The sequence below is a fragment of the Bubalus kerabau genome, chromosome 4 (assembly GCF_029407905.1).
Source record: "Bubalus kerabau isolate K-KA32 ecotype Philippines breed swamp buffalo chromosome 4, PCC_UOA_SB_1v2, whole genome shotgun sequence".
Lineage (NCBI taxonomy): Eukaryota > Metazoa > Chordata > Mammalia > Artiodactyla > Bovidae > Bubalus > Bubalus kerabau.
The window spans coordinates 87,283,235-87,307,986 of NC_073627.1; positions in this window are offsets into that span (position 1 = coordinate 87,283,235).

Below are 24,752 nucleotides of genomic sequence, written 5' to 3' on the forward strand. Positions count from 1 at the left end.
TTCTCAAAAAATAATAATATAATATTAATAGCACAGTGTTTCATTGTTAAGACTGCTGTTATCTATGTCAGTGGTTCCCAAACATTTGCAACCATTTGTAGATAAAGGCCATATCTTGGAAGAACTGTCACTAACTGCTTTATAGAACAAACATGTTATCAATTTAACTTTGAAATTTAAAACAAAGGATTCAATGTATAGAATTTTAAGTCTGCACCAGCCCTTAAAATGGGTTTGAATCTCGGATATGCCACCTGTATCAGTTACTTGAACCCTAACTGAAATTCTAATTTCCCTATATGTAAAGTGAGGATGATAATGTTATTGTTAGACGTGTATGTAAACAAAGAGTACTGCTAAGTGAATAAGTTATCTAGTACTAATAAGGAATCTGAAGTCCACAACCTTTAACTGACTTAAGAAGGGTCACACACTCATCAGTCAAGGGCCAGGACAGAGCATTTTATAAAGCTGTGGTTAAACACAGTCTCTGGAGCCAGTCAGCCCAAGTTCAAGCCTCAGTTTTCCTATCTGCTAGCTGCATCACCTTGAGCAGATCACTTTTCTGTGCTTCAATATTCTTCTCTATAATATTAAGATAATAATAGTTCTTTTTATCACTGGATTGTTGTGACAGCTTAAAAAGAATACATGTAGCAGTGCCTGGCACATAATAATTAATCAACAAATACTACCACCCCCAATTGGAAAGTTCTGGTTCTTCCAAAAAAAATTTTTTAAGTAAAATAAACATCAACAACGACAGACTTTTTTTTAACAGTGCCAGTTTTTAAAAACTTGATCCAGAAAAGCAACTCAAACTTGAAACACACACACACACACACACACACACACACACACACTTACTTAAGACAGTTTATAAAGTGATCAGAATATCTGCAGATGTCTTTGCAGGCCAAGGTACTTGTGCTCTGCAGCCGTGTTGATGTGCCATCGTTCCCTTTTCCTGTAGAGGAAGGATACAAAGCAAACACAAATATTACACACAACAACCCCAATTACTAAAGAGTCACCTTGATTAGAGTTTGAAAAGAATGCCATCATCCAGCTGCACTTGACATTCGTGGAAGAAGCTTAGTGCAATGGGAGGAGCATCAGACTCCCCTTTTCAGTCCAGGCTCTGCCACTTGACTAGCTATAGTAAGTTGCTCAGACTCTGAGTTGCCATCTGTAAAATGCGGACAGTAAACAGAGACCACCGTACTATAAATACTATAAATTCTCTTGATGCAAATTAGCACTAAACTCCCCCCCCCATACACACACACAGAATAACTGCTAATGACGTATTTGTTTAAATAATAAATAAGATACAAATTAAAGATTTTAGGATTTATTGTGTCCAGTCCCTAACTGACACCACTATATCCCTGCTCCCACCCAAATAGTACCTAATTTGAAAATCACAGATCTAGGCCCCGCCATTGATGGCCTCCAAGAGTTAAATGACTATAATCACTAGCTCCTTAATAAGAAGCTTAAAAAGAATAAATAACTTCTTCCCAGCTCATCATTTGTTTTTCAAATAATAGACATTTGCATTATCTTAAAAGTTCTGTGAGTGATTTCAACCCCAATTTGAAACCAAGTGGTCAAAGGACCTAAGAAACCATACTCCCACCCTCAATAGACATCATTTCCAAAAACGAGAGAAAAAAATACCCAGATGGCTTTTGTACTCCATTTGTCTCTTGAAGCACCATAAGAAATAAATGGGAATGTTTTGTGATTCGGGAATAGGTTGTGGGTTTGGACAGGTGTGGACTCTTACAGCTCCTTACACCTTCAAGGAGAAAACTTGCTGAACAGAACTCTGCTTAAAAATTTTAGGGATCACCACTGTTCAGACTACTTACTCTGATCATGTCACAAACAAAGATCAGACGGAGACCGCCCTTCAGGGTTGCACATGTTTGCTGGCACGGCATTCTTACTGCGTCAAAGCCTCACCTGACACTGACTCATTGTTGGATGAAAAGCCAATGCCTGATAGTGTTGGTCATGTGTAACTTGCCGCGTCCAGGCCAAGTATCCCAGGCCCTTTCAAAAATAGTCCACCAACTTGCTTCCCCACTATACCCTGAGATATTTCTATGACTGTATCCATCACAGACTCCTAAAATCTCTTGTCACTATGAGCTTACTCCTGTCTCTTCTGATGGTTCTTTTCCTCCATTACAGCCAGTTTTTATATGAGACCTAATGCAGACACTGGGAGACTCTTCTCTGTGGGCTTTCAATAAATATTTATTCAACTCTATTTTGTCATACTCAGAGATAATAGGAAGCAAGGATTATTATATTTCCTAAATGCATCTGTAAACTCATTGCCTGGGGTCAGGATGATAGCCGGTTGTTTCCTTACAGAAAAACCAATTTTCTCAATTGAGGCCTTCATCAGCCTCAATGCAGATACTGTATATTATTCAAGGTTTATAAAAAAATTCAACATCTGCCATAACAGCTTAAGGTTCCAAAGCAAAAAATCTGAATCAGTAACAAAATTCTCCCCAAGTAATACATGGTTCTTAAATATCAAATAAAGAGTCAAACCTGTCATGAAACATGTATTGGACAAAAACAGCATAGAACCAGCTCTTGTTTCTGGATATTTCAAACAGTATGTCCTCCCATTTTCCATTGTGGATTCCCTGTCTTATTCCTTTGTATACACTCTGTGCTTGCAAAGTGCTGGGAGCATAGATACATATTTGGGGGCTTTTGCTACAGAAATAAAAAAGAATTAATATGGGCTTGCAAGAGAACCAAGAAAGGAAGTGAAAACGGAAGCAAAAAAAAAAAAAAAAAACCCCAAACCTGTGACTAATTAGCAATCTGTTCCTTCAATATAAACACATAGGTATCGTTTTTTATCTGTATTAACATCTTAAATTTAAAAGGAGCCTATGAAGCTCAATTCTGTGTCCAGCCTGGACAAAGCTAAACTCCTATCTGTCCTCTGCACCTGTAACCATTTTGACTTATACATAGTTTGCCCTTTTACTTTGCTTCACAGTCGGCTGCACAGCAGAAGGAATGCCTGGGATCACGTTGCTATTGTGACTAATCTCTACAAAGAATAGTGCAGGAGATGAAAGGGAAACCACCTCCAGAGCCCTCAAAACCAGGAACAGGGAGCCCACCAGCCCAAGGTGGAGAGTCACAATGCAGAGATGTTGTGATGTGACTTGCTGGGAAAAGAAAAGAAAATAAAGCAAAGGAAAAAACACTTAAAAGGATTAGAGCAATATAGGACAGAGGTGGTAAAGAAAAGAAAATAATTGGCCAGTTTCTAAGCATTTTTGCACTTTGAAGACAGATAGTACAATATCTTAGTATAAAGTTTAAAATGCACTGTCCCAAATCAATCCCCTCATTAGAAAGTTACACAGCCTCAGAAATCATCATTATGAATTTTATGTGCTTAGTCGCTCAGTTATGTCTAATTCTTTGAGACCCTTTGTACTGTAGCCCTTCTCCAGATCTTCCCGACCCAAGGATCGAACCTATAGCTCCTTCCATAATGGACCTAACATTCTAATATAATGCTATGTCAAGACACAGGATAAAATCCAGGGCAGCAAAAAGGAAAGAACATGAATTTCGGTGGCCTGGCAGATACAGTTTTTAATCTCAGTTCTGCCACTGACTTGCTGTATTAATGTAGGTTAGCCTGCTCATGTTGCTTCTCTTTTCTACGTTTATAACAAAGGGGCACATAAGAGCTATCTCACTGTATTATCGTAAAGATTAAACAAGATTAAAACCTGGATTTTTGGCAGTACTAGACCTGACGATACAGTGTTCTAGGTGTCAGTGTCCAAAGAAATCCTCTCTGTGTAGAGTATCTCACAGACACAGACACAGTCACATATGTGCACCTGCACACAGGCTTGTAATTTTTTTTTTAACTAATGCATTTCTGCATTAAATGGTGCTAGGGGTAAAGAACATGACTGCCAATGCAGCAGACTCAAGAGACGTGGGTTCAATCTCTGGGTCGGGAAGATCGCCTGGAGAAGGAAATGGCAACCCACTGCAGTATTCTTGCCTGGGAAATCCCACGGACAGAGGAGCCTGGCAGGCTACAGTCCTTCAGGTTGCAAAGAGTGGGACATGACTGAACAAACACACACAGTGCATTTCTGAATATGCAAAAAAGCCAGGGAAATCCTCAGAGGCCAGAAACGATGAGAAAACATATATGCAAAGAGGGACGCAGGTGCTTGAGACAGGATTTGTGTTGTGGGCATCTTCTTCTCTGATCCACGATCAAAGAACCAGCAAGGTGGGAGCAAAAACCTAAATCCAGGATTCTCAAAATCACCTTTAGAGGGGCATTAAGATATTTCCTGTCTTACCATTAAATCTGAGTGATAAAATATGTATCTACCCAGAAGGTTACTAGCCATAATCTTGCACTCACAAAGGTTCACAATATTGTTTGAAGCTTAAAAATAAAAATAAAACTGAATATTTAATTTATGAGATTTCTGGATTGGTGATACCTCTCAATCCTCCCCATCCATCCACACCTGACAAAAGTAAATATAAATTCTTTCTAGGGGAAAGTACTTTAAATTCAGGCCTCAAAACATTCCCACAAATAAGATAGCAAGGCATATGGTGTTTGCACACAGTAAAACCAGGCACTACAAATAAAAGTCAGTAGAAATAATAAATTTTAATTTAACAAGTAGTCAAAATATGTGTGATAAACACTTTAAGGAAATAAATAAGTACAAAAATATATAAAAGGAAATGAGACTTTAATTACCAGGCAGATTTTTGAAAAATAAAATTCCTAGAAATGAAAAATATAATCATTTAAAAATTAGAAATGCACTGGGGGACATGAACAGGCAGCACATGGGGACATGTTTAGCTTTAAGCTTGTATCATTGATCTACATTTTTTTAGAATTATTCTTCAACAGCTTTATTAAGATATAATCTATATACAAAGAACTGCACATGTTTAATGTTGTACCACTTGAAGAGTTTGGAGATGGGCAACACCCATGACTTCATCACCACAATCAAGGGAATAGATATAGCCAACATCTCCTAAAATTTTCTTGTGTGCTTTTTTACTCTTCTTTTTTCTTTTTTTGTGGTAAGAACTCTTAACACGAGCTCTACCCTCTTAACTAATTTTGAAGAGCATAATACTGTCTTGTTAGCTACAGTTACTATGTTATGGGGCTTCCCAGGTAGGGCTGTGGTAAAGAATCCACCTGCCACTGCAGGAGACACAAGAGACACTGGTTCCATCCCTGGGTCAGGAAGATCCCCTGGAGAAGGGAGTGGAAACCCACTCCCATATTCTTGCCTGGAAAATCCCATGGACAGAGGAACCTGATGGGCCACAGTCCAAGGAGTTGTAACGAGTCGGACATGACTGAGCCCACACACACTATGTTGCACGGCAGATTTTTAGAACTTGCACAACTTTCTTAACTGAAACTTGCTACACATTGAACAGTAGCTGCCCATTTCCCCCATCACAGCCCCTGTCCCTGGAAACCACTATTGTATTTTCTGCTTCTATGCATTTGACTTTTAGATTCCTCATGTAAGTGGAATCCAATAGTATTTGTCTTTCTGTGACAAGCTAATTTCAGTCAGCATAATTCCTCCAGATTCATCAATGTTATCATAGATGGCAGGATTTCTCCCTCTTTTTCATGACTAATATTTAAGCATATAAAACATGTATATTTATGTATATAAAATGTATATTTATGTATGTATATCCATTCATCTGTTGATAGACATATTGTTTATTTCTGTATCTTGACTATTTTGAATAATACTGCAGTGAATGTGGAAGTGTGATCCATACATTTTTCATTGAGAAATGAAATATAATGATTTTTTAGAGCAAGGGTTCTTTTTCAACCTATTTATTTTTAATTGGAGGATAATTGCTTTATAATAGTGTGTTGGTTTCTGCCATGCATCAGCATAGGTATTTTAATATATATGACCCCCCCCCCGGAGCCTCCCTCTCACCTGCCACCCCTTCCCACCCCTCTAGGTTGTCACAGAGCACCAAGTCTGAGCTCCCTGTGTCATACAGCAGATTCCCACTGGCTCTCTGTTTTACATATGGTAACATGTATGTTTCAGTGCTGCTCTCTCCATTCGTCCCACCCTCTTCTTCCCCTACTGTGTCCGCAAGTCTGTTCTCTGTGTCTGCGTCTCCATTGCCACCCTGCAAAATGTTCATCAGTACCGTCTTTCTAGATTCCATTATATGCATTAATATACAATATTTGTTTTTCTCTTTCTGACTTGCTTCACTCTGTATAATGGACTTAGAGCAAGGGTTCTTAACTGGGGTCATAACTCAGAGAATTCAGGGAGTCTGCAAACTTGAATTAGAAAGAATTTACATATTTATTTTCATTAACTATGATTTAGCATGGCTTTCAGAGTGTAAACAACAAGCCATAGTATCGATAGTAATAACTTTGACTTTTTTTATCAATATAAATCTCAGATACTTTTATATCACACAATCACTATTTCATATATCACAAAATATTATTTGTTTTCATCTCACAGAATCATATTACTCATTGTGATAGACCTATATATTTCCCTGTTACTTAATGTATTAATTTTAAAATGTATATATTTTAAAATGTATATTTTAAAATGTATATATTTTAAAATGTATATTTTAAAATGTATATATTTTAAAATTAATACATTAAGTAACAGGGAAATATATAGGTCTATCACAATGAGTAATATTACTATATCATAATTTTTATATTTTTGAGAATTAAATATTAATAGAATTGGGTTCTTTTATAGTCTATTGTATGTTATCCTACCTGCTTTTAAAAAAATCACTATTTAGAGAAGTCCCTAGGCTTCCTGTGACAGCCAAAGGTGTCAGTGGCATAAGCAAGGTTAGAATAACACCACAAAAACAAACTCAGAAAAAAAAATCTTATGACCATCTGCAAATTTAAATTAAAATGAATTCCCTTTGTATTTTTTAACTCTAAAATTGCCCCTTAAATATAGTCCTTGGACAAATTTTACTAAGTATATTTTTGTTTGGGCTTTCAAGTTTTAATGTAAATGTTTGTCACAGTTTTAATAGTGAAAGAGGAAAGGAGTGAAGAAAGAAGAAGTGAAAGATTTATTTTGCAATTTATCAAGCTATATGCACTTACCTCCTCTCTTACTAAAAAAGAAAAAAAGAATATTTGAATGTCTCTACTTTCTTTTAGTTGTTTTCAAATCACTCGTCTAAGAATTTATACCAGAAATAAAGCAAATTTTCAACCTCTTGAGGAAGTAAATCATTAGCATTTACTACTTGACATTTAAAATATTATTTAGTTTTCAGAAGTTTCAACATAAGACTCTGAGTTTATATATAATATAAAGGTGTCTTATAATTTGACAAGGTTGCTTTATCTCATTCCATCTTAGATTCTTCATAAAATATAAAGTTCAAATATTTTATCTTCACTCTGATATTTTACCCACTTCAGCTCCCTCTCTGGACCTTTTCTATGGATTCCATCGTAGTCATTGGAGTTCTTCATGTTTGTGTCCCAGGTTCAGTAAACACCCCAACCAGAACTTCAAAAGCAGCTATGAACAGCAGCACTTGTTCTAACTGGAAGATCATCCTGAGTTGTGCCCACCCCCTCAAGCCCCCCCAACCCCACACTCTTTACTCTTGAAAAGTTTGGGCCTCCTTTCATCTCCAGTTCTCAGATTCTGGCATAATAACCCAGCCCTGACATCAGCATCTAACCCTCTGGATCCCAGGCCCTTACCAAAACACATATGCTTTGCCGTTCTGACTCTGCAGCTCTGCTCACTTAGCTAATACTGTCTGGGATGAGCCTTCAAATTCCCAGAGCACAGGGCTTTGGGCTCCTCCACCTCTTTTCCTATAATCCAACCAGGTCTTGAAGGATCTATGCCATTAGCCACAGTTGAAAGAGGACTTTTAAATGACCCCCTGTATAATATCATTGATCCTCTCCTGAAACTCAAGTAGAATTAACCTCTTGTTACACTTTCAAAGGTATTTTAGCAAAATGACATATCCAGTAAAACAGTAAAGTGACCTTTTCTGAAAATTTTCTTGGAGGATAGAGAAATGCAGTGAATTACACCTCACAGCTCCAGCTCCCCTTACAGGTCAGTTGGCAAAGAATCCTCCTGCAATGCAGGAGACCCGGGTTCGATGCCTGAGTTGGGAAGATCACCTGGAGAAGGAAATGGCAACCCATTCCAGTATTCTTGCCTGGAGTATCCCATGAACAGAGGAGCCTGGCAGGCTATAGTCCATGGGGTCACAGAGTCAGGTATGACTTAGGGACTAAACCATCACCACCACTACCACACCTCACAACCCAGAGAAAAACTTCCAAAAAATGTTTTCTATACATCTCTCTCTCTCCCATATCTGTATACCATACAGCAGTAGCCCTGTCTCTCTCCTTTTCTCTCTCTCTCCCTCTCTATTTCCCTCTAAATCTCTGGCTCATTGCTACTCTCTAAATTCCATGAAGCCATAAGAAAGATCTCTGTGAACTCACGTGAAGCAATCGCCCAAAGATATTGTAAAGTGACTGACAGTATAAAGTATTAGAGGATATACAGTATGCTACTTTGGTGTAACAAAAGACAAGGATGCAAGAAATTGTACATATGCCTGCATACTTCACAAACAGAAACAAAAAGGAGAAACCTAAAAATAATGAAATTGGTTACCTACAAGGGGTGAGGGAAACAGTGGAAGGGATATGCAAGGCAGTGACATTTCCCAGTGAATTTCTGTGTTTTTTTTTAGTTTTGACTTGAAATTACATTAATATTCTACATACTCAAAGAATGAACATACATATTTTTAAAAGGATAAGGAGAAAAAAACTAAAACAAGTGAACTCTATTATTCCAAAAAAAACCATAACATTATAAGGATGAAATGGCAAGAAAAGAACTTTTAGTTATGATCACAGTATTTGGCATATTAGTATTTGACACTTGACATGATCACAGTCTTAGGCAAAGTATAAAGCAAAGGGTGGAAGACAGTAGACACATTTTGAACTCTTTTTTAAAAAAAATTTTATTGGAGTATAGTTACTGGGTTTGGGAGTAACAGAAATGTCAATATGCTTACAGACACAGTATACTGTCTACACCTTTGTCACCAAAGAAACTGTTTAGGACATTAACTTGTAAATTGAGTAATCTTAGTGTGAAAGACATATCTATCTTTTTTTTTTTTGATAGACTTTTCCTCGATTAGGTAGAAGTTATTCAGGAAGGTCTCAGATTTGTGGGTTAAATCAAAAGTTTGTCACTAACGCTTTTCCTGACCTCCTCGACAATACTAAGTGAACATTTCTTTTAATCCAAGAAAGTTGACCCTATAAGAAGATTCTAGCCGTACACCTTTTGCTCACCCCAGGCAACCTCCTGTTTTGCATCCTACCTCACTTGACTTAACTTTTTGGCACCAAACTTTCCTTTGTCAAAGTTTTCTGTGTCAAAAATAGTTAGAAGCCTTAGTAGACCAATACATTTTGAAGAGTGGCTTCTTATAAAAAGTATAAGATCTTAGCCTGATTTTCTTGTAATGAAAACCTTGTAATGAGGTATGGCCATGGGTTCCTTCCTGGGACCTAGGTTCAGATGCTATCAGCAGCCAGCCTTGTGAAACACCAACACCCCCATCCCCCAACCCCCAGCCCCAACCTCTAACCCATCAACAAATGACTCATCCTGCTTCCTATTGGTAAGGTCAATGAAGAATGGAGTGGCCAAAGCCCCAACAGGGGGGAGAAAATCTGAAAGTGGGAGCCAAGGCACTATCCTAGGCTGTTAAACCTATATTCATTTGAGGATCTGACTATAATCAAGTTGACTATAATCAGCTTGCCAACAGTTCAGCAAGCATGGATGTCCTGAGAATTCAAAACAGGAAAGAGACTTGGATGTCATTCAGGTCCTAGCTCATTCTTCAGAGATCAAAAGTAAGATTGCTCAAATGAATTGCTCAAGACAAAACAGTGGCACACCTAGGTCTAAAACCCTTTGGTTTAGATTCTAGAATTTTCTCTGAAGCAGAAGTTATGTGGTGATGATTTTTGACATAAGCTGTTTTAATCAGCTAGTGGATATAAGACATACTTATTAAATTTATATGAAGAAATTATTGAAGTAAAATTCTCAATTTATGAAATCATTACAGATGAAAAACCAATGTGTTGTAAATAAAATGAAGAAAATTTAAAGTATAACATGTTAGCTGTGAAAAAAAAAAACAGTGGAGGGTTATCTGCCTCAGCGATTTTACAAGGGGTTTTTTGCTGTTGGGTTTTTTGAGGCTAGTTCGTGGGGGAAGAGGAGGAGTGTTCTATTGTTATGCTTTGGTTTAGATTGTTTTTAAACAGCAGCCCCAGAAGCACCTTTTCATTCCTGGGAACTCAACCACATTTTGAAAACGCCCACCTACTTCAGTCCCCTCGTTTCACTGAAAGGAAACAAGGCCAGACACCAGGGCTGCTCGGTAAGAAGCAAAGACGTTTACTTAACGAAGTAACGAAACAAAAAGACTTTCTCAATCCATTCTTACAATGCTGCAAAGGACAGCAGGGAAAGGGCGAGAATGGGGACTAAGTCGGGGAAAGGGTCTATCTCCGAGCCTTGCGAGCGGGTGCCCAGCCCTCGGCGGGGCGTTCAGCCCCGGACCGAGGCCGGCGAGCCTGCAGAGCTTAGCGAAGTCAGGCAGCCACCGAGTGTCAGAGACTGGCGACGCTGCGGGGCTCCGCGGCCTCCAGGAGACTGGGAGGTGACAGCAAGGCCCGAGCCACTGGCCCGATCCGCTCAGTGGCTCGGAGGGAAGGAGCGCAGCAAGGTGCGGGTTCAGTCATGGAGCAAGCCTGGGTATTCGTCACTCGAATGCAATACTGCTGCTGCTGCTGCTGCTGCTGCTAAGTCGCTTCAGTCCTGTCCGACTCTGTGCGACCCCACAGATGGCAGCCCACTAGGCTCCTCTGTCCCTGGGATTCTCCAGGCAAGAATACTTGAGTGGGTTGCCATTTCCTTCTCCAATGCATGAAAGTGAAAAGTGAAAGTGAAGTCACTCAGTCGTGTGGGACTCTTAGCGACCCCACCATGGACTGCAGGCCACCAGGCTCCTCCGTCCATGGGGCTTTCCAGGCAAGAGCACTTGGAGTGGGTTGCCAATGCCTTCTCCAGGAGGTTGCAAAACCAATGGAAGATCTAGTCCCTGTGAGGATGGAGTATTAGTGGAGTTACGATGTGTGTGTCCCTGGAAGCAAATTCTTAGGAGAATGTTGTTGAGATGTCCCAGAACTGGCTGGCATATATGGAAATCCTGCTGGATTGACAAGACACAATGCAATCTTCAAAGGTGTTTTGTAAAAAATATCTGTAGGTTACTAGGGTTTGAGAGATAACAGCTCAGCTGCATCACAGTTGTTTCAAAAGAATGATGAATTCAAATGCTTTGAATCCATTTTAATCCTGATCCTAGGGACCATGAGAAACTGATGTTCTGACTAGGAAAGTGACTGAATTACTTAAGTTATAGGAAAGAATCATCAACTGGAGGGTTTGTTAAAGAACCCTTCAGGTCCAGTGCTCTTTTTTCCAAAAGTTAAATATTTAAACCAGTCAAAACAGACATTCATTTATCTTAGAGTTAATACTTTCCCAGATATATTAATGACTCATTAATTGTTTATTTCATACAACAAATTTTATTGACTACCACGCTCAAAGCAATGTAAAAAATACAAAGGAAGACAACAAAAGGGTCCTTTAACAGTCTGCTAGGGAAAAAAATATGTAGACAACCCATTCACTTGTAAATCAATACACCATTATGAGCTACAGTGGACATAAAAGCTTAGCTGAAAAAAATCAGTAAGGAAAGGAAATGTTACTTTTTATATGATATGGAGATGAAATGATTGGAAGAAGTCTTGTCAATGCCTTCCATTACACCATACTCCTAAAACTAATTCAGAAGAAATAACAAACTAAGCATTTTTAAAAAATCATAAATCAACATGAAGCAAATTTAAATATATATTATCTTAGGATAGGGAGGACTTTCTGAGTAAAATTTCTAAAGAAATAACAATAAAAAATACTGATAGGTTTGACTGTAAAAATTTAAAACTTCATTGGAAAAACAAATGAAATTAGAAGAAAATATTTAACAACATAAGGTACACAAGAAGTTTATGTCTTTACTATAAACAAAGTTTTTACAAATCCGTAAGATGAGCCCTGAAATAGAAAGTTGGTCCAGAATCATGCCAGGCAAAGAATTACAATTATAGTAGAAACATTTGAAAAAGAATTAAAAAAAAAAGCATTGAAAGATAATTCATTCTCACAAAAAGCTAATGGAAAGATGCGATATTTCATACATCATTTTATTAAAACTTACATGTTATATTTTATACTAATGAAGTTGAATTAAAATAAGTACTCAGTTTCTAGAAATTGAATTGGAAAACAATTTCTGGGGGATAATTGGGGAATAGATTTTAAAGCATGAATAAAGAGAAAAATCATTAAAAAAAATAAATAAAAATAAAAATCTTACAAGCATTCACACTCTCAAACACTGTAATTCTATTATAGGAAATCAAATTAAATAAATTTTACAAAAATTAAAAAGCAAAACCTATAAATTGACTTTCTAAAATAATATGCAATTAAAAGTAAACATTTTGCAACTTAATCTCAAAGATAATAATTATTTTTCCTATAATAGATCATGTCTGTCATTATCACCACCAACATTATCATTATCAAAATATTATTACCAAATATGTTTCTTCAAATAAGTCATTATAATTTCCAATAACTTCTCACATTTTTGCCTAATTATAATAAGTGAAATATGTTGTTTAAAAATATGTGAAATAAGCAAATCTGAATATGGGTTGAATGTTAAAATTGTTAATTTTGTAAATTGGGATAATGACATGGTTGGTACATAAAACATACTCTTTCAACTAGCAATGCATAATGAAGTGTGTATGACTGAAATGAAACAATGTCTGGAATTTGCTTAAATACTAGCCCCTCCCTCAAAAAAAGTAAAGGTTTAAATGAAACAAGATGAGAAAACTATTGATAATTCTTGAAGCTGGATAATAGATTCATGAGAATTTATTATACTTATTCTCTTCTTTTCTGTATGCTTTAGATTTTTCATAATAAAAAGTTTTTTTAAATAGTGGAATCGTTTAAGCAGCTACCAATAAACATATCTTACAGAGAGAAAAACACTGTCCTAGAGAAATCATACAGAATGACACCTTCTAAGCAGTAGAATTTTTTTCTCAGTACTCTATTTTAACAAGTAGATCTTGTTAAAATGTAAAACATCTCTGGCTTTTGAGTTCTCTCCCTTTATTTGGACCTCTCACACATTATTCTCCTTTTTAATAACAGTTCATGTCACTGCATGAGTACTAGAAGTGGGTCAAGAACCACAGTGGAAATCATTTTTTAAATCTCAGTATATCTTAATGCTGCTTATCATATTTTTATATTTTTACGTATAGTGTTGGCTCATAGAGATAACGGAGAAGGCAATGGCAACCCACTCCAGTACTCTTGCCTGGAAAATCCCATGGACGAGGGAGCCTGGAGGGCTGCTGTCTATGGGGTCGCACAGAGTCGGACAGGACTGAAGTGACTTAGCAGCAGCAGCAGCATAGAGATAGCAAGGGAATTTCAGAAAACAATCTACTTCTGCTTCATTGACTACGCTAAACCCTTTGACTGTGTGGATCACAACAAGCTACGAAAAATTCTTAAACAGATAGGAATACCAGACCACCTTACCTGCTTCCTGAGAAACCTGTATGCAGGTAAAGAAGCAACAGTTAGACTTGGACATGGAACAACTGACTGGTACAAAATTGGGAAAGGAGTACTTCAAGGCTGTATATTATCACTTTATTTAGTGCCTATGCAGAGTACGTCATGTGAAATGCCAAGCTAGATGAATCACAAACTGGAATTAAGATTTCCAAGAGAAATATCAACAACCTCAGATATGCAGATGATATCACTCTACTGGCAGAAAGTAAAAAGGAACTAAAGAGCCTCTTTATGAGGGTGAAAGAGGAGAGGGAAAAAGCTAGTTTAAAAGTCAACATTCAGAAAACGAAGATCATGGCATCTGGTCCCATCACTTTATGACAAATAGAAGGGGAAAGTGGAAGCAGTGACAGATTTTATTTTCTTGGGCTCCAAAATCACTGCAGATGGTAACTGCAGCTATGAGTTTAAAAGACACTTACTCCTTGGGAAAAAAACTATGACAAAGCTCGACAGTGTATTCAAAAATAGAGACATCACTTTGCTGACAAAGGTCCATACAGTCAAAGCTATGGGTTTTCCAATAGTCATGTGCAGATGTGAGAGCTGGACCATAAAGAAAGCTGAGTTCTAAAATCATGGTGCTGGACAAGACTCTTGAGAGTCCCTTGGACTGCAAGGAGATTCAACCAGTCAATCAAATCTAAGTATTCACTGGAAGGACTGATGATGAAGCTAACACTCCAATACTTGGGCCACCTGATGTGAAGAGTGACTGATTGGAAAAGACCCTGATGCTGGGGAAGATTGAAGGTAAAAGGAGAAGGGGATGGCAGAGGATGAGATGGTTAGATAGCATCACCAACTCAATAGTAATGGATTTCAGCAAACTCTGGGAGATAGTGAAGGACAGGGAAGGCTGGCGTGCTGCAGTCCTGGCATGCTGCTGTGACCATGGGGTCACAAAGAGTCAGACACAACTTAGCAACTGAACAACAACAAATATAAATGTATGTACATATCTAGTATTTTAAATATATAACATTTATGAAAAGTATATTTTATATAAGTATATTGTGTATTTATTAACTTGTTATAGATTTTTTAAAGCTATATGTTTTTAAATAAGTCATTTAAAGTCCCATCAGTTACAAGTAGAAGTAAAGATTTATTCACACAACTGTGGTCAATGTCAGTATGCAAAAAAGTATCATCTAAAAACTGCTCCTACCACGCTATATCCTGTAACATTTCTCATTGCCAGAGTTGGGGACAAAGTTTGAGAGACCATTAAGACAGAATGAAATGATATTTCTCTGGTGTTATTTCCATTTTGGTCTTATACCTCAGATTTGGGATGTAAGACAGATAGAAATATAATATTATAAAAGATGAAAACTCTTGCTCAAGAAAATCTCTCATCACTTCCAAAGTGGTACAAAATTTCTGCGTATGTATGGCAAGCCCTTGTCTTTGTTAGTAGAGAGCCCTGTCCTGGAGTCTATCTTAAACTAGTTAGTCTGTTTTAGTGGCAGATTTGCCGTGCATGATCTGCAAATACAATGGAATTTGAGACCATCAAGCTTGTTTGATTCTTCCACATCCTTATGATCCTTACTCAGCTCTGAACTCTTGACTCTATGACCCAGCCTTGCCTGTACCTCCATAGGTCTTGACATTTGTAAGTTCCCTCCCTGTTTGTTCCCTTGACTTCTCTCAACACACTTTGTTTTATCATGCTTTCAGTTTTTCCCCTCTGCCTTTGCCTTGTTCTAATAAATTGTAACCACTCCTAGTTTTTCTAGCCTCTCTGCTTTCAGGCCCCTCCCCCAGCCACTCTGACCACAACCCAGTAGAGAGGAACAAGGGTATCTGATGCTCCCAAGGCTACAGACTTATGAAGGCTCATCTACCAGCTCTAAACCAGTGATTCTCACAGCCATATCACTTGGACAAAAATTTATAAAATAAATTCTGATGATATGTATTTTCTAGGGTGTTTTTACCATCGCCTTGGCCAGAAGGAAAGGATGTGGGCTTTGTTTACAGTTGTGGGGACAATGAAGCACCTTTAGAATTTGGTGCATTTCAAAGGTATGACTTTCCTCTCACCCACTAAGTGCAGATATTGCTTCTTGGTAATCAGGAAAATGAGTAAAACTTAAACCTGAAGCTAAAACCAAAAGTTTCATTTGAGTCAATAATTTTTAACATTGCCATAACCAAATATCAGACTAGAAAAATTGACCAGATTTTTTATGTTTAATTAGAGTTTTATTTCTTTTTCCCCAGTTTGCATTCAAACATTGTATAACTTAAAATCCTTTCGTTTCAGCTATTCACTTTTCCATGAAACATATATTATTTTATTTAACCATATATTGGTTAAATTGCCATATATTATTATATTAAGTTGCCATATATTATTTTATTTAACCCTCATAGCAACAGTATGAGACAGAGGGAATGCTATTTTCAGCTGCAAAACTAAAAATTACCTGTAAAATTATAAAACCTTAGACATTGAAATTTAGATGTATTCTAAAGTATTGTCAAAATATATTTATCAAACTGACAAATGACGTGTGAAACACAAATAGGCAAATATGTAATCTTAGAGGCAAATGTGCAGAAGACTACTGCCCACTTACTTAGACTTTGAATTCATGAACAGTCTTTGCCATTGATGTCCTACTATAGGCGTTTCATTGTTTGTTAGCATTTCTTCCAGGATTTGGAACAGTGTGAGGATAGAAATTTTTTTAAAAAAAAGGAGAAAATAGAATTCAGCATTTTTCCACAGCTACACTCTGGTGGAAGTTTATTAGGGATAGTTGCAATGACAGATTCAACTAAGATTTTGAATTCCCATACTCCCTGAGATTCAGATTTACATGTTGAATTTGGAATTGAACTAGAAAGCACTCAGATTTTTTGACCACTTGTAAAATCTAAAGGCTTTCTGTGCATTATCCCATTTAGTAATTACATCTATATGACATAGTATTCATATACCAGTTTTATAGATAAAGAAACCAAGATTCACAAAGTTACAGTAATATGTGCAAGTTATCAAACTTGTGATGACTTGGAGGAAAGTAGGAGAAAAGCCTCAATGAAATAATGAGTTTTGAAGTCAGGTAGATATGGGTTCAAATTAGAGCTCTGATATATTTCTGCTGTGTAAACTTGGACCAGTTCCTTAACTTGCTTGAACTCTGCTTCTCTCAGTTCAGTTCAGTTCAGTCGCTCAGTCGTGTCCGACTATTTGCGACCCCATGAATCGCAGTACACCAGGCTTCCCTGTCCATCACCAACTCCCGGAGTTCACCCAGACTCACGTCCATCGAGTCAGTGATGCCATCCAGCCATCTCATCCTCTGTCGTCCCCTTCTCCTCCTGCCCCCAATCCCTCCCAGCATCAGAGTCTTTTCCAATGAGTCAACTCTTCACATGAGGTGGCCAAAGTACTGGAGTTTCAGCTTTAGCATCATTCCTTCCAAAGAAATCCCAGGGCTGATCTCCTTCAGAATGGACTGGTTGGATCTCCTTGGAGTCCAAGGGACGCTCAAGAGTCTTCTCCAACACCACAGTTCAAAAGCATCAATTCTTCGGTGCTGAGCCTTCTTTACAGTCTAACTCTTACATCCATACGTGACCACAGGAAAAACCATAGCCTTGACTAGACGAACCTTTGTTGGCAAAGTAATGTCTCTGCTTTTGAATATGCTATCTAGGTTGGGTGTTAGTTCTAAAAGGTCTTATAGGTCTTCATAGAACCATTCAACTTCAGCTTCTTCAGTGTTACTGGTTGGGGCATAGACTTGGATTACTGTGATATTGAATGGTTTGCCTTGGAAATGAACAGAGATCATTCTGTCGTTTTTGAGATTGCATCCAAGTACTGCATTTTGGACTCTCTTGTTGACCATGATGGCTACTCCATTTCTTCTGAGGGATTCCTGCCCACAGTAGTAGTTATAATGGTCATCTGAGTTAAATTCACCCATTCCAGTCCAATTCAGTTCGACATTCTAGGGAATGTCGACATTCACTCTTGCCATCTCCTGTTTGACCACTTCCAATTTGCCTTGATTCATGGACCTGACATTCCAGGTTCCTATGCAATATTGCTCTTTACAGCATCGGACCTTGCTTCTATCACCAGTCACATCCACAGCTGGGTATTGTTTTTGCTTTGGCTCCATCCCTTCATTCTTTCTGGAGTTATTTCTCCACTGATCTCCAGTAGCATATTGGGCACCTACTGACCTGGGGAGTTTCTCTTTCAGTATCCTATCATTTTGCCTTTTCATACTGTTAATGGGGTTCTCAAGGCAAGAATACTGAAGTGGTTTGCCATTCCCTTCTCCAGCGGACCACATTCTGTCAGATCTCTCCACCATGACCCGCCCATCTTGGGTTGCCCCACGGGCATGGCTTAGTTTCATTGAGTTAGATAAGGCTGTGGTCCTAGTGTGATTAGATTGACTAGTTTCCTGTGAGTATGATTTCAGTGTGTTTGCCCTCTGATGCCCTCTTGCAACACCTACCGTCTTACTTGGGTTTCTCTTACCTTGGGCGTGGGGTATCTCTTCACAGCTGCTCCAGCAAAGCGCAGCCATTGCTTCTTACCTTGGACGAGGGGTATCTTATGACCGATAGCATATTCAAAAGCAGAGACATTATTTTGCCAACAAAGGTTTGTCTAGTCAACACTATGGTTTTTCCTGTGGTCATGTATGGATGTGAGAGTTGGACTGTGAAGAAGGCTCAGCACCGAAGAATTGATGCATTTGAACTGTGGTGTTGGAGAAGACTCTTGAGAGTCCCTTGGACTCCAAGGAGATCCAACCAGTCCATTCTGAAGGAGATCAGCCCTGGGATTTCTTTGGAAGGAATGATGCTAAAGCTGAAACTCCAGTACTTTGGCCACCTCATGCGAAGAGTTGACTCATTGGAAAAGACTCTGATGCTGGGAGGGATTGGGGGCAGGAGGAGAAGGGGACGACAGAGGATGAGATGGCTGGATGGCATCACTGACTTGATGGACGTGAGTCTGAGTGAATCCGGGAGTTGGTGATGGACAGGGAGGCGTGGCGTGCTGCGATTCATGGGGTCGCAAAGAGTCGGACAGGACTGAGCGACTGATCTGATCTGATCTGATCTGATCTAGGTTGGTCATAACTTTCCTTCCAAGGAGTAAGCATCTTTTAATTTCATGGCTGCAGTCACCATTTGCAGTGATTTTGGAGCCCAAAAAAATAAAGTCTGACACTGTTTCCACTGTTTCCCCATCTATTTCCCATGAAGTGATGGGACCAGATGCTATGATCTTCGTTTTCTGAATGTTGAGCTTTAAGCCAACTTTTTCACTCTCCACTTTCACTTTCATCAAGAGGCTTTGTAGTTCCTCTTCACTTTCTGCCATAAGGGTGGTGTCATCTGCATATCTGAGGTTATTGATATTTCTCCCGGCAATCTTGATTCCAGCTTGTGCTTCTTCCAGCCCAGCATTTCTCATAATGTACTCCACATATAAGTTAAATAAGCAGGCTGACAATATACAGCCTTGACATACTCCTTTTCCTATTAGGAACCAGTCTGTTGTTCCATGTCCAGTTCTAACTGTTGCTTCCTGACCTGCATACAAATTTCTCAAGAGGCAGATCTGGTGGTCTGGTATTCCTATCACTTTCAGAATTTTCCGCAGTTTATTGTGATCCACAAAGTCAAAGGCTTTGGTATAGTCAATTAAGCAGAAATAGATGTTTTTCTGGAACTCTCTTGCTTTTTCCATGATCCAGCGGATGTTGGCAATTTGATCTCTGGTTCCTCTGCCTTTTCTAAAACCAGCTAGAACATCAGGAAGTTCACGGTTCATGTATTGCTGAAGCCTGGCTTGGAGAATTTTGAGCCTTACTTTACCAGCGTGTGAGATGAGTGCAATTGTGTGGTAGTTTGAGCATTCTTTGGCATTGCCTTTCTTTGGGAAGCTTCTCTAAGTAACTATAATACTATTACATAGGCTTGCTGTAATAATGAAATAAGGTAACATATGCTGCAGTCAACGGGGTGGCAAAGAGTCAGATGTGACTTAGCAACTGAACAACAGATGCTTAATAAATGATAGCTCTTCAAATGCCCACACTGTGATTACTGTAATAAGGGAAAATGCAGGCCTGCCTCAGCTGAGCCCAGGATCTTCCTCAGATGGCAATCGCTATGCCCTAGAGGAAGATGTAAAGAATGACAAAAAGGAGAGTAAAATTTATATGAGGAGAGGATAAAGGTAGGAGAAAACTAAGGAGGGCCAGAAAGAACTGTTCATATTAAATGATACCAAATCAGGAATTCTTTGGTTTTTAAACAGCATAAACCACATTTTTTAATGAGTTTATTGGCAAGATATGGGATGAAATAGCTCACAGAATCAAAGGAAACTTGAATAACTAGCTTCTTGCAGGACAGAGAAGGTAGGGAAGGCAAAACCTGTCATTTGGCTGGTTGGATAGTCTCTTCAGGACATGACCATAGGAATGAAGCCTCCAACTATTTCTTTCCCTAAGACACTCTCAAAGATTCAAAGTCCTAAGAGAGAGTGTGAGTTAGCCTACATTGTATCACATACTTGCCCCCTTGGTTAAAGAGTCCAATTATCTTGAATGATAGTTTCAAATGACAGGTTGTATTGGGAGGCAGGATTTACCAGGGAAAGTTGGGGTCCTGTAAGAGAAGGAGTAAGGAAGTCTGAGTCAGCAAAACCCACAGGGTCCAAGACAAAGTATTTCTGGGTGATGTGACAAATAGTACAGGAGAAAACCCAATTCTGGGCAAATCTCTTTTATCCCATTGATCAAAATACTTTACAAGTGTTCCTTTATCTTTGGCCCCCATGACATTATGAACTCCTTGCAGGCAGGGGGCTGCTTTGAATATTTGTCCTCAGTACTTGTCACATAGGGAGTTTTCCTGCAAGTCTTAGACTCACAAAAAGTTTCCATTTCACCATGCAATAAAGTTTCAGTAGAACCATTATGGGTTAGGTCCCATAAACAAAGGAAGAATATTAATTTGTATGAATCCTGAATATAGATGATTAAATTCATAATTAGATGATGCATCAAATTAGTTAAAAGTTTAGTTTTCAGTCTTTAGAATCTGTGAGTAATGTAGCAAACAAGAGTGATAAACTTTATTGTGTGCTTTGACATGTGCAGCAATAGATTTATTCCTGGCTAGTTGGTTTTTTTTGTTTTTTCTTTAAGGAGAAGACAATGGCACCCCACTCCAGTACTATTGCCTGGAAAATCCCATGGACGGAGGAGCCTGGTAGGCTGCAGTCCATGGGGTTGCTAAGAGTCGGACACGACTGAGCGACTTCCCTTTCACTTTTCACTTTCATGCATTGGAGAAGGAAATGGCAACTCACTCCAGAATTCTTGCCTGGAGAATCCCAGGGACGAGGGAGCCTGGTGGGCTGCCCTCTATGGGGTTGCACAGAGTCAGACATGACCGAAGTGAGTTAGTTGGTTTTTAAAAAACCTCAAAATCTCATTTAAAAAATAAATAAGATACATAAAGAAAGATTCTGGCCCTTCACATCCATCCCTGACCAGGCAGTGATGTAATTTATCCAATACCACACTCCAACAACCTACAATTCTGAATGGTTTTCTCACAGGAGCTTGTGTGTTTATCGATTTAGCTATATCTCTTACCAGGTTCCCTTAGTGAGTAAGGATATATTTCAAAGGCTTAGAGATATAGTCTAAAACCTTGAGATGTAGTCTAAAAGATGACCCTTAAAACCCAAACTCATGTTTATTAACATTGAACACTAGCAATTGATAACATACTTGGTAGTATTTGTTTTGTTAAAACCTGAAATAAATTAAGTTTTAGGGTCAGAGTTTAAAAGAAAAGTTATGGAAGATTCTTAGAACTGTTATGACTATTTTTATTTCAAATAATTAATTGCAAGTGACCTTCAAATTTTATGTAACTAAGTAATGAGTCAATTTTTCAAAGAAACTAGAATTTTTTGGTCAACTGTAGATGATATATAATGAGCTCGGGACTGTATCTTTGTTTCTCTGTTGTTGGTGTATTTCCACCATGGCTCCAAGATGTACAGGGCAAGACTTTAAAAACTAGAAAATAGGAAGGAAACTCTCCCGTTTATGTCACCAAGCAAGATTGTTAACAATCTTCCACAACCCATCCCAGTATCATTTTTCATCTTCTGTAAACACAATCATTGATGTTTTGTAAATATTTCCTCTTTAGAAGAAAACAGTTTTTCACTAGAAGTAGAGACATTCATTTTAACATGGAAAATTCCAATTAATTAAGGCTTCCCTGGTGGTTCAGATGGTAAAGCGTCTGTCTGCAATGCAGGAGACCCGGGTTCGATCCAATTAATTAACAAAACATCAACTAGTAGGTTTCCACAATGTCAGTGATGAAGCTAAAAGTCATTAGCCCTTATCACAAAGTTGTCAATAAAGGGATTGTGTGATATAGGACAAAAAGGGAAGTGTTCAAATAGCGGTAATTATCACTTGGATTTCTAGAGGGCTGTAAAATACTCCTGTTACCTTATGCCTCCCCTTCCAAGTGTGAAGCAGATAACAAGAGTGGTCCTCTCTCTTAACTGATTGCAAGCCTAAAGCAAAATGGTCAATTGACTTACCTGGGCTAATAAAACCACTTCTAAACTAAGGGTAACACCATAAACCTTTACTATCTGCAATGGTTAATATTATGTGTCAACCTGGCCCAGTTTTTTGGCCAAAGTGAAGTGAAAGTAGCTCAGTCATGTCCAACTCTTTGTGAACCCATGGACTATACAGTCCATGGAATTCTCCAGGCTGGGATACTGAAGTGGGTAACCTTTTCCTTCTCCAGGGGATCTTCCCAACCCAGGAATTGAACCCAGGTCTCCAGCATAGCAGGCGGATTCTTTACCAATTGAGCCACCAGGTAAGCCCAAGCATATGGAGTGGGTAGCCTATCCTTTCTCCAGGGTATCTTCCCGACCGAGGAATCGAAACAGGGTCTCCCACGTTGCAGGCAGATTCTTTACCGACTGAGCTACAACTGGCACAGCTTTTTGGCCAAACATCAGTCTAGATTTTGCTGTGAAGCCATTTTAGTTGTGAAAGTGAATGTCGTTTCGACTCTTTGCGACCCCATGATCTACATAGTCCATGGAATTCTCAGACCAGAATACTGGAGTGGGTAGCCTTTCCTTTCTCCAGGGGACCTTCCCAATCCAGGGATTGAACCCAGGTCTCCCATATTGCAGGTGGATTCTTTACCAGCTGAGCCACCAGGGAAGCCCAAAAATACTGGAGTGGGTAGCCTATCCCTTCTCCAGCAGCTCTTCCCGACCCAGGAATCAAACCGGGGTCTCCTGCATTGCAGGCGGATTCTTTACCAACTGAGCTATGAGGGAAGCTTAACATTTATTCAGTAGGCCTTGAGTAAGACAAGTTACCCTCATAATGTGAGTGAGTTTTATCCAGTCAGCTTAGAGCCTTAAGAGCAAGGACTGAATGGAAGGATGGCTCTTCAAGACAGCCACATAGAAACCCTCCTGAATCTCCATACTGCTGCTCAGTAAAATTCAGACTCAAAGTTATAACATCAACTCTTATCTCAATTTCCAGACTGCTGGCTTGCTCCTCACAATCACAAGAGCCAATCCAGATATATATATATATATATATATATATATATATATACACATACATACATACATACACTACTGCTGCTGCTGCTAAGTCGCTTCAGTCATGTCCAACTCTGTGCGACCCCATAGACGGCAGCCCACCAGGCTCCCCCGTCCCTGGGATTCTCCAGGCAAAAACACTGGAGTGGGTTGCCATTTCCTTCTCCAATGCATGAAAGTGAAAAGTCAAAGTGAAGTCGCTCAGTCGTGTCTGACTCTTAGCGACCCCATGGACTGCAGCCTACCAGGCTCCTCAGCTCATGGGATTTTCCAGGCAAGAGTACTGGAGTGGGGTGCCATTGCCTTCTCCACATACATACACACATATGTAAATATTTAATTGAATATATAAATTTAAATGTATAAAATTTAAACATATATAATCTTAATGTGAAATATGTATTGGTCTGCTTCTCTGGAGAACCCTGACTAATACACTATCTTAGAGTGTTTCCAAAGTTTTCATAAATGGAAGTCAAGTGGCTCTTAAATTTAAATAGCTAAAGTAGATGACTTTTTTTCTGATTTCATATTTTATAAATCTATAAACAGCACCACATTTTCTCTCACTTCCTTATTTAAAACCTACAAATGGCTTTCCAACCCCCAACATCTGTGTTTTCTGCTCCCAGACAGAAGGTTCATCTCACAAGATAACCAGCATCAAGCATTTACCAAATCACTTCCTTCTCTTGGGCGTGAACAGTCAGTGGAAAAAAGAATGCCCTAGTCTGTGCCCTTGTGAACACAGAACGAAAACATCTGGGAATAGATGCTTTTAATCGTTTCAGAAAAGTGTCTGAGCAGATTGTTCTAGCCCGTACTAGATATTTCTGCCCAGACAACTGGGGTCTACCCTCCATATCAGATTACTTTCTACTCTGAGGACTGCTGGCTGCCTAGTGAGAAGGTTTTAACCATTGGCGCTCATTTCTTCAAACTCCTTTTCTAGAACTCGAGCTGTTTTCGCAGTACAACGTTTCCCTAGATGTGACGCAATACTTACTGTCCTGTTTTCCTAGGGTATACTTTGATGCACCTGGTCACTTTGATGCAATTTGAAAAACACTCTGGTGCCTATAAATGAATACAGAAGACACGTTGGTCTCATTTGTTGTTGCTCAGTGGTTTCT